This window comes from Rutidosis leptorrhynchoides, chromosome 3, assembly GCF_046630445.1.
Source record: "Rutidosis leptorrhynchoides isolate AG116_Rl617_1_P2 chromosome 3, CSIRO_AGI_Rlap_v1, whole genome shotgun sequence".
Classification (NCBI taxonomy): Eukaryota; Viridiplantae; Streptophyta; class Magnoliopsida; order Asterales; family Asteraceae; genus Rutidosis; species Rutidosis leptorrhynchoides.
Window position 1 is genome coordinate 193,796,094 of NC_092335.1, and position 12,037 is coordinate 193,808,130.

Consider the following 12,037-nt stretch of genomic DNA (forward strand, 5'->3'; position numbering starts at 1 on the left):
GACGAAATTATACTTGTTCAATTATTAGATAGCGGCAGGTTGTCAGCATTGAATTTCTTTAGCTAGTGGTAAAGACTGTTTTCTAGACCAGAATGTGAAGAACAATTCAGATATCGTGTAGTGTAAGTAAGTAAGTTTGTAGATCGGCATATAGCGGGTCTTGACCCTTGGGTAGTAGACTAGCAGATGGTGTGTTTGACTTAGACCGATAAGATAACTTTTGACCTACGAGAATGAACGGAGCTTTGTAAGGCGTATGACGGTAGGACATGATTTGACTTAGTTCACGTTGTGGCCCGTTGTGGCGGTTTGTAATACCCATGACCTTTGTTGATTTGGTGATGTAGAATTGTGGCCTTAACTAAGTTGCGTCTTCATGTGACATGTTGACAACAGACTGATGACTTAGAATAAACTGAATATAAGATTTGATGGGTTAACTTTATGGGTAATCTCAAAATTTGATGAATCAGTCCGATTCAATGAAATTGACAGCGTATGACCGTTGGTATCTTCAGAAAGTGGGGTGTAGTGACAGTTTGACGTGAAACTTTTTGTGGAAGTCAATTAATTGACGATGGGTCTATATAATACTTTTGGGTTGTCTTGTATTTGAATGAATGTTGATTGCATCTAGTGTTGAATTGTTTAATCGTTATCCTCTTAGCATAGCGCTAGGATAAAAGATGACGTGCACGGCCCTTGTTAAACAGTTGATTGTTGGTACTTAGTTACCCCTTCAAGCGATAATTGTGTTGCTATAGACAATTGGGGGATAAATTATCTGAATGTTGTGTTGCATGATTGGAGTTGGTCGTAACAGAAAGGGTTAGCATTGACTTAGTGACGGTGAGTTTTTAAATTAATGATTTTCGCTTATAGGTTGGCAGATGAGAAAACTAATGAACCTTGGTAATTCTTGTTATCTTAGGATGTGTTTTGGTGTAGCTACCGGTGTGACCAATTGTATTGGTATTTGTTACCTGTGACCCGTGTTGGCTCTGACTTAGTAGATTCCGAGGACGAATCTCTTTAAGGGGGTAGATTTGTAACACCCTCGAAGTGGGCCTAGCTGTTAGATTACTATTTTGCCCTCAGGTTGTGTGGTGTTATTATATGCTTTTATTCTAATTTTATATTTTGTATTATTTAATGTTGTGGATAGGACCAGTTTGTGACAAGGGTCACAGAACAGGTTTGTTTATTTAATTTGGACTACGTTTGGGTCACCAAATGAGATACGAAAGAATTCAGATAACTGATAAATATCCGTGTGTTGTGATGTATGGGTTTTTAACCCTTAAGTGTGTAGGTGGGGAGAATTATCTTCATTTTTCTAGATTCTTCCCCAAATATTACTCCCGTACGTTCATCTCCATCTCACCAAACCCTAATCATCAAAACTTGTTCTTGGGCTCAAATTGATCTTAGAATCATGTTCTTTGTTGTCTACTGATTCTTACAAGTAAGAATCACAAGCCTTCATGCTTTAATCTTTGACAAAATGGAGTTTTGTGTTAGTTTTTACAAAGTGTGTAATTTGGGTCAAAATGGTTAGATTTGATGTTGTTTGAGTCCAAATCTTATGGGTTTATGTTTCTACATACTTAGTGTCTTTGATTTGGTTAGTTTTGAGGTCGTAATCGAACTCTAGAGCAAGAATTGGTTGAATTTGGGTGAAACCCGTCACTTTGTTCTTTAGCTTCTGCAGATAAACAAAGTAGGCCGAGTGTCTCGAGACACTCGACCGACCGACTCGACCATCGACCGAGTGTGTGAGACCCACGGCCGAGTGTGTCTGTTAGAGACCATCGACCAAGTGACTAGACACTCGACCGAGTGAGTGTAGACAGTCGGACGACTGTCTCTGACAGTCGACCGAGTGTCTTTGGCAGTGGAAAATTTTACTAAGTGTTGATTTTTTAGCCGTTATGCTGCTCGTTTGTATATTGATGATCATAATATTATAACTAACTTGTGAGTATTGTTTTCAGGTGATACAGACGAGGAGAAGACTCGGTGACATTAGACTACCGAGTGATGTCGGTATCGGTGAGTGGGACTAACTGGAGAATATAGTATAGAGAAGCATGTTATATTATGATTGCCATGCCTGTTAGATATACTTATTATTGTGGTTAGTTAGTACGTTGTGATGACTGGATGTTAGTTGATGCTTGTCTGCTGGAGCCCAGTGCGTCCCTATTATGTGGTAGCCTCGGTAGGAGAGATTAACCTGCGGGTTGGGTTCCTCATGTGGTGGCCTAGACAATCGTGGTGTATATATATGTGAATGACGCGTCCGTCGCGTGTGGATTATATATATACATACGGTGGTGGAGGAACTTCTGGTAAGCCCCAGTCTGATCAGCTGGTGGTTAATGGTTTGGCCGAGCCGCCAGAGTCTCTGTAGATGGCACTTGGGTGATGTTTATGTGTTAGACTATGTGACATGATTAGTATGACGGTTCCTGTATACTATTGCCTGTAGTTAGTTGCACTCACTTAGCTTCGTGCTAATCCCCAACATCTTCCCTGCATGTTATGGATTTGTTGTATGCTAGTTATCAGGGCGAAGATGGGATGTTGGAAGATATGTTTGACAAAGCCGGAAGCTCTGATGTCGCGTCTTTTCTATTAAAGTTGTATTTACGTTTTAATATAACACCCGGTCGTTTATTTATTAACGTGCTATCATTAAGTGGATTATATATATATATATATATATATATATATATATATATATATATATATATATATATATACACACACACACACACATTTTTAACTTATGTATTAGTTAAATTGGTCTTCCGCTGTATTAAAAAAAAAATCTGGGGTGTTATAATTTGTAATATACATAAGAGCTCCAATTGCACTAAGATATGGTATTTCTGGTCCCAGGATATCTTCATGATCTTCACAAGGACGAAATGGATTAGTGTCAACATTAAGTGATCTAACAACCATAGGAGTACTTAATGGTTTTGCCTTGTCCATATTGAAACGTTTTAAAATCTTTTCTGTATAAGTTGTTTGATGTACAAGTAAACCATTAGGCATATGCTCAATCTGCAAACCAAGGCAATACTTGGTTTTTCCGAGATCTTTCATTTCAAATTCTTTCTTAAGAAGTTGAATGGCTTCATAGATCTCTTTATTTGTACCTATGATATTAAGATCATCGACATAAACGACTATGATCACATATCTGGATATTGTTTTCTTAATGAATATACATGGGCAAATAAGATTATTTGTATACCCTTTGCTTATCAAGTAATCACTTAATCGTTTATACCACATGCGACCCGATTGTTTTAACCAATATAAAGACCTTTGTAACTTGATTGAGTACATTTCTTTGGGTTTTGTATTGGTTGCTTCTGATACCTTAAATCCTTCAGGTATCTTCATATATATATCACTATCAAGTGATCCATATAGATAAGCAGTCACAACATTCATGAGATGCATTTCTAAATTTTTAGAAACTGTCAGGCTGATTAAGTATCTAAAAGTAATTGCATCCATAACAGGAGAATAAGTTTCTTCATAATCAATTCCCGGTCTTTGAGAAAAACCTTGAGCTACAAGTCAAACTTTATACCTTGTAACTTCATTTTTGTCATTTCTTTTTCGCACAAAAACCCATCTATATCCCACAGGTTTCACATCTTTAGGTGTGAGAATGATAGATCCGAAAACTTTTTTTTTATTGAGCGATTCAAATTCAACTCGTATTGCTCCTTTTCAATGATCCCAATCATGTCTATTTTGACATTCCATGACAGATTTTGGTTCTGGATCATCATTATCATTCATGATGTCATATGCAACATTATATGAAAATATCTCATCAAGATTTTTCATTTCATTTCGGTTCCATAATATTTTTGAATGTGCATAATTAATTGAAAATTCCGTATTGACATCATCAATCTCTTCTGCAGAATGAGTATTGATTTATAGTTCTTCTTGAACACTTTCTTTTACCTCATTATCAGCTGATTTTCTTTTTCGAGGATTTTTATCTTTGGAACCAATTGGTCTCCCACGTTTCTGGCGTGACAAAGACTCAAGAGTGACATTATTGCCAGCTTTTGGAATTTCAATTCGAGCTGGAACATTTGCTGCTGGTATATATGATTTAGTCACTCTTTTTGTATCTGTAAATGCATCAGGAAATTTATTCGCAAGTTCTTGCATATGCATTATTTTTTGAACTTCGATCTCGCATTCTTTTGTGCGAGGATCAAGATACATTAATTGAGGTTCACACCATGAACCATCATTTTCTTTATTTTTTATTTCTCCCCCTAATCTAGGGAACAATGTTTCATTAAAGTGATAATCAGCAAAACGTGCTGTAAAAACATCACTCATCATGGGTTCAATATATCTTATGATTGAAGATGTTTCATATCCAACATATATTCCCATCCTTCTTTGAGGACCCATTTTAGTGCGTTGTGGTGGTGCGATAGGAACATAAATCGCACAACCAAATCTTCTAAGGTGGAAAATATTTGACTGATGGCCAAAAGCAAGTTGCAAGGGAGAATATGTATGACTCGCACTTGGTCTAATGTGAATTAATGATGCAGCATGTAAAATTGCATGATCCCATACAGATACTGCGAGTTTTGTTCTCATTATCAATGGTCTAGCTATTAATTGCAATCGTTTGATTAGTGATTCGGATAAACCATTTTGTGTATGCACATGAGCAACAGGATGTTCAACAACAATCCCAATAGACATGCAAAAATTATTAAATGCTTGAGATGTAAACTCACCAGCATTATCCAATCTCACCCTTTTAATAGTATAATCAGGGAAATGTGCTCTCAATTTAATAATTTGAGCAAGAAATTTTGCAAATGCCACATTTCGACTTGATAATAGACAAACATGAGACCATCTACTAGATGCGTCTATTAAGACCATGAAATATCTAAATGGTCCACATGGTGGATGAATTGGTCCACATATATCACCTTGAATTCTTTCAAGAAACATTGGTGATTCTTTTTCAACCTTAAGAGGTGATGGTCTTGTTATCAATTTTCCAAGTGAGCATGATGTACATGGGATAAGTGCATCATGAGGGATCTTTTGATCCGTCAATGGATGTCCATGTGTATTTTGAATTATTCTTTTCATCATTGTTGATCCTAGGTGGCCTAATATTTCATGCCACAGATTGATCATTACAGGATCACATGCCTTTTCATTAACTACCATGTGTGCTTCTGGTACATTTATATATGTATAATGTAAACCAGAACTAAGTCTTGGTAGTTTTTCAATCACATGCTTCTTTTCAGTGATACTTAAGTATTTATCATTTTTTGTAGTCAATGACTGATAATCATATTCATTTTGGTATATGTCAGAGAAGCTTAACAAATTTCTCTTTGACATGGGAGAAAATAAGGCATTTATTATCAGAAAATTGTACCATTTGGTAACATGAATTTTGCCTTTCCCATTCCTTTTATTAAATCCGCAGGACCTGATATAGTATGTACCGTTCCTTCTGTTGCTTTAAAATTAGTGAAATATTTTTTAGATTTGAGTATAGTGTGTGTGGTACCACTGTCTGCAATACAAAGATCCCCACCATTTGACTGATTTTGAACTCTAGTAGTGTACATCATGAACTTCAAAATATGATAAACAAATAATGAGTACATATTTCATCAATATATTACATTAAAAAATATGTTATAAACGAAAGTACATAATAAGGAAAGATATAGTAAAGTAGATATGGTATAGATCGTAAATCTATATCCATTTATTTGATATGGACATATAATAGAAAATTTATTCATTAAAGTAGTCACTTGTTGGCTCAGTGATTTTTGTATCAAGATCATCCACAAGGTTTGCCTCTTTTCCTTTTCCCTTTAGGGATTCTTGATATTGATTAACAGAATATTGATTTGTTCGACAGTTCTTAGACCAATGTCCAATTTTACCACATCGATAACAAGAATCTTCAATATTCTTTGAAGAGCTTCCTTCAACATTATGATTTGTGAGATTGTATGGTAGTTGAAATTTATAATTTTGTGGATTATTATTTCTTTGTCCACGACCACGACCACCGTAAACATTACGATCACTACCACCACCACGACCATTACCATAAGGGTGATTTCGAACATAGTTATGATTTTTATTATTGTTATGGTAATTTCCATGATGATGGTTTTGGCCAATATGTCCACGACCTCGCTCACGTCCTCATCCAGGTGCATTTCTTTTATTTTTATTATTATTATTATTATTATTATTATTATTATTATTATTATTATTATTATTATTATTATTATTATTATTATTATTATTATTATTATTATTATTATTATTATTATTGTTAATAGCATTAGCTTCGGGGAATGCTAGCGCACATGTAGGACGAGATTCTTGATTCTTCATTAGTAATTCTTTATTCACTTCTGCAACTAAGAGATAAGTTTGAAGTTTGGAAAAAGTTTTGTAATTCTGCAATCTTAAATTTTCTTGTATAGTTATGTTTGCAGAATGCATTGTGGAGAAAGTTTTCTCCATCATATCATCATCACTTATTTCTTTACCACAGAATTGAAGCTTTGAACGGATCTTGAACATGGTCGAGCTGTATTCACTTACCTTTTTAAAATCTTGAAACCTTAGATTTCTCCATTCTTCCCTCGCAGCTGGGAGTAATATTTCCTTTTGATTATCGAATCTACTCTTGATACTTTCCCATAAAACATGTGGATCTTTGATAGTGAGATACATATGTTTTAAGGTGATATCAATATGTTTGCGAATAAAAGCAATTGATTTTAATTTATCTTGATTAGAACAAGTATTGTTTTCTTTTAAAGTTTCTAGAATACCCAATGATCCAAGATTTATTTCTACATCCATGACCCATGATGTGTAGTTTGTTCCCGATACGTCTAGGGCATCAAACTCAAGTTTTGATAAGTTTGACATTTTCTATTTTCAGAAAGATGAACAACATAAATTATAATCATAATCAATTTCTAACAACATGAAATTAGAATCATTTTAAATTCATAAGTAGCAAACAACAGAATAATGGTATGATTACAAATAATAAAACCACAAGGGCATGATAGAATATAGGTTCACCCGGTGGTATATTAGCAATAATGATGATAGTTAATATGACCAATACAATAGGAAAAATCATCCTTGTGTGAATCATCTTTACAAAAACTTTTGAGAGTGGTAATCTGAGAAAATGAAGATTGATTTGTGAAAATGTGAAAAACGGAGATGTTTATTTTATATTTAAAAAATATAGTCGTTGTAACGTTGTCAGTTGACGTTAACGACTGTTATGTACTCGTTATATTAATAATAATTTTAATAAAAGAATTTTATTAGTATAAATATGATTACTATAAAATACATTTAGTATAAATATGTTTATTATAAATACGAAGATTAAGAGAATAAACATATTATGCATAAATAATAAATTTAAGAATAAACATTAGTATGCATGAAATAAATAATGATTAATTGCATAAGTAATCATAAATGTTAGATAACATAAATATAAATGTTAGTGAAGTTAATAAGAGTTAAATTACAGAAATATAATTCAGGCGGTATAACCGACCATATATAACATAAATATAAATGTTAGTGAAGTTGATAATAGTTAGATTACAGAAATATAATTCAGGCGGTATAACCGACCATATATAATATAAATGTTAGTTATGATGATAATAATATTTACCTTGATTAGTGACTTGTGCTTGCTTAGATAAACCTTGATTATACGGAGCACTTCTTGCTGATAACGTGTTATAATTCAGTAGGCTTATAACTACCTTTAGTGACGTGTTATAATTCAGTAGGCTTATAACTACCTTTAGTGACGCGGTTTTTGACTGTGGACTATTGATAATTATTAGAAGATATAAAGAGAGAGAGAGAGAAAGAGAGAGAGAGAGAGAGAGAGAGTATATATGAAATATATATATCAGAAGTGCAAGTTTACAAGTTTACATCGTTCCATATTTATACTATAATAATTTACTGTACAAATAGTAATAATATTGAAATATTCGTCATCCATTATTGACTTTGATAACATAACATGATTATATATAAAGGTTCACACTCAACATATATTAGTAAACGAGAGATTAGTAAGTTTTTATTCTATATTTATAAAGTCAAAGATATTATTACAAAATTAAAAGTGTTATAATTCAGTAGGCTTATAACTACCTTTAATGGCCTAGTTCTTGATTATAGACTAATAAGTATATAGAGAGAGAATATGAGAGAATTATGTGTTTTATATATGTTTTTAAAGTATATAAATTATGAACTCATAACACATATATTTATACACAAAAAAATATACTATGCAATGAATATAATAATAATAAAATTAACATCCAATCTAGATATTTTATAACACTCCCCCTTGGATGACAATTTTATTAGAGAATAACTAGTACTGCCTCGTTAAAAACCTTGCTAAAGAAAACCCATTGGGATAAAACTTTAGCTAAGGGAAAAAGAGTGCAGCATAGAGTTGACTCCCCCTCAAGTAGACATTGCTGAGTCGTCACATCTTTTGAACTTGCCTCATGCCAATATTGTGAACGTGTGTTCTGAAAATAGCGGTTGGAAGTGCTTTGGTATAAAGATCAGCAGAGTTGTTGATTGAACGTATCTCATTTTAATCTGGTTGTCTTTTACGAGATCTTGAGTATATAAGAAGAATCTGAGGTTTTCATCTGAAACTGTATCATCTAAATCTTTTATGTATAAGTTTAGCCCCTGTGATTTGTCTACAGTCTCCTCCATGGTTTGCTCAAACCCTTGTTTCAATTCCTATTCCCTTGTAGTCTTTTCTGAGCCTTACCAACATACCATTCTTTTCCATCAAACTTATGACCGTTAAGACCGTCTATGGCTTTGGCGCCTCGTCAGTATTTATATTTTGTTCAGTCACTTTTGATACTCTTCTTTCATTGTATTATGCAAGCTGCATTATCTTCATATATAGTTGTTGGTGAAGATAGTTTTTAGTCTTTTATAGCGTTCTAGTCCACAAGAATCAATAATGATTTGTGTCATTGATCTCAACCAAACACATTTTCGAGTAGTTTCATATAATGCAATCACTTTGCCATGATTTGATGATGTTGCAACAAGTGTTTGTTTTAAGAACGCCATGATTTTGTGGTACCTCCATTTAGGAGTACATATCGAGTTTGAGATTTATCTTTATGAGGATTTGATGAATGACCTGCATATACATAATCAACCAAATCTTGTTTTGAAACGTTAGAATAAAATAATTTTAAATCAGCAGTTTCTCAAGGGTATCAAAATATGTGTTTGTCCCATTCCAATGTCTTTTTGTAAGGGCTGAGTTGAACCTTGTCAACAAATTAACTGCAAAAGAAATGTCAGGTCTTGTACAATTTGTAAGATACATAACAGTCCCAATTGCACTAATATATGGAACTTCTGATCCGTTAATATCTTCATGATCTTCTTGGGGATGAAATGGATCAGTGTCAATATTGAGTGATCTAACAACCAATTGGTTTTATCTTTAAAAAATGTTTTAAAATCTTTTCAGTATAAGTTGTTTGATGTACAAGTAGACCATTAGGCATATGCTCAATTTTCAATCCAAGGTAATACTTGGTTTTTTCAAGATTTTTTATTTCAAAATAATTCTTTAGAAGTTGAATAATTTCATAGATTTCTTTATCTGTTCATATGATGTTAAGAACATTGACATAAACAACTACGATCAGATATCCGAACATTGTTTTTATAAAACATACGTGCAAAATAAGTTTATAAGTATACCCATTTTTTTATCAAGTAGTCATTTAATCGGTTATGCCACATACGTCCCGTTTGTATAAACCCATTTAGAAATCTTTGTGATTTAATGGAATATATTCCCTTGGGTTTTACATTAGATGCTTATGATACCTTAACCCTTTAGGTATATTCATATATATCACTATTAAGTGATCCATACAGATAAGTAGTAACAGCATTCATGAGATGCATTTAAATAACTATCAGGTTTATTAAGTATCTAATAAGTAATTGTATCCATTACAGGAGGATAAGTTTTCCTCCTAATTCATTTCTGGTCTTTGTGGGAAATATTGAGTTACAAGTCTAGTATTGCCTTGTAACTTCATTTGCACATTTCTTTTCGGATAAAAATTCATTTGTATCCCATACGTTTCACATCTTTAAAAGTGATAACGATTGATCCGAAAACTTTTCTTTTATCGAGCGATTCTAATTCAGCTCTTATTGCTCCTTTCCATTGAGCTCAATCATGTCCATTTTGTATATTCAATGACAGATTTTAGTTCCAGATCATCATCTTTATTCATGATGTCATTGTAACATTATATGAAAATATCTCATAGAGATTTTAGTTTCATTTCGGTTCCATAATATTGCATAATTTATCGCAATTTTAGTATTTACATTTATCAATATCCTCTGCAGAAGGAATATTGATTTGTGGTTCTTCTTGAACACTTTCTCTTACCTCATTAACAGCTGATTTTCTTTTTCGAGGATTTTTATCTTCGGAACCAATTGATCTTCCACGTTTGATGCGTGGCAAAGACTCAACAGTGACATTATTGCCAGCTTTTGGAATTTCAGTTCGAGCTGGAGCATTTATCGCTGGTATATATGATTTAGTCACTTTTTTATATCTGTAAATGCATAAAGTAATTAATTTGCAAGTTCTTGCATATGCATTATTTTTGAACTTTCGTTTCACATTCTTTTGTGCGAGTTCAATATACCTTAATTGATGTTCACATCATGAAGCATCATTTTATTTTTTATTTTTATTTATCCCCCTAATCTAGGGAACAATGTTTTATTAAAATGACAATCAGCAAAACGTGCTGTAAAAACATCACCCATCATGGGTTCAATATATCTTATGATTGATGATGTTTTATATCCAAAATATATTATCATCTTTCTTTGAAGAACCATTTTATTGTGTTGTGGTGATACAATTGGAACATACACTGTACAACCAATGTTTTAAGGTAGAAAATATTTGGCTCTTGGCCAAAATCAAGTATTAAGTGAAAATATTTACGACTTCCACATGGTATAATGCGAATTAATGTCGCAGCATGTAAATTTACATGTCCACATATAAATATTGAGAGATTTGTACTCATTATCAATTGTCTAGTTATTAGCTGTAAGCGTTTATCTATTGATTCAGCTAAACCAATTTTGTGTATGCACATGAGCAACTGGATATTCAACAACAATCCCTGTAGATATATAATGATCATTAAATGCTTGAGATGTTAACTCACCAGCATTATCAAGTCTCATCCTTTTAATGGTGTAATCAGAATAATGTGTTCTCAATTTAATAATTTGTGCAAGAAACTTTGCAAATGCCATATTACGGCTTGATAATATACAAATATGAGACCATCCGCTAGATGCGTCTATTAGAACCATGAAATATCAAAATGGTTCACATGATGGATGAATTGGTTCATATATCTTACCTTGAATTCTTTCAAGAAACATTTGTGATTCTTTTTCACAATATACTTTTCATTAATCACCATATGTGCTTTCCATTAATCACCATATGTGTTTTTTTTTTTTTATAAATCACCATATGTGTTTTTTTTATCATATATCCTTTTCACCATATACGCTTTTAATCATATGCGCTGTGTTTTTCACCATATGCGCTTTTAATCATATGCGATTTTCATCATATGCGTTGTGCTTTTCATCATATTCGCTTTTTATCATATGCGCTTATCATATGCGATGCGCTTTTTATCATATGCGCTTTTTTATGTGAATAGTAAATTAATTAATTTCGTTTTACTATTCATATGAATTAATTTAGATTTACTATTTTGTTAATTGAGTAATATATATATACATCATATACTTGTGACTCCGAAGGCTCAAATGAATTTGACCATATAGTTATACG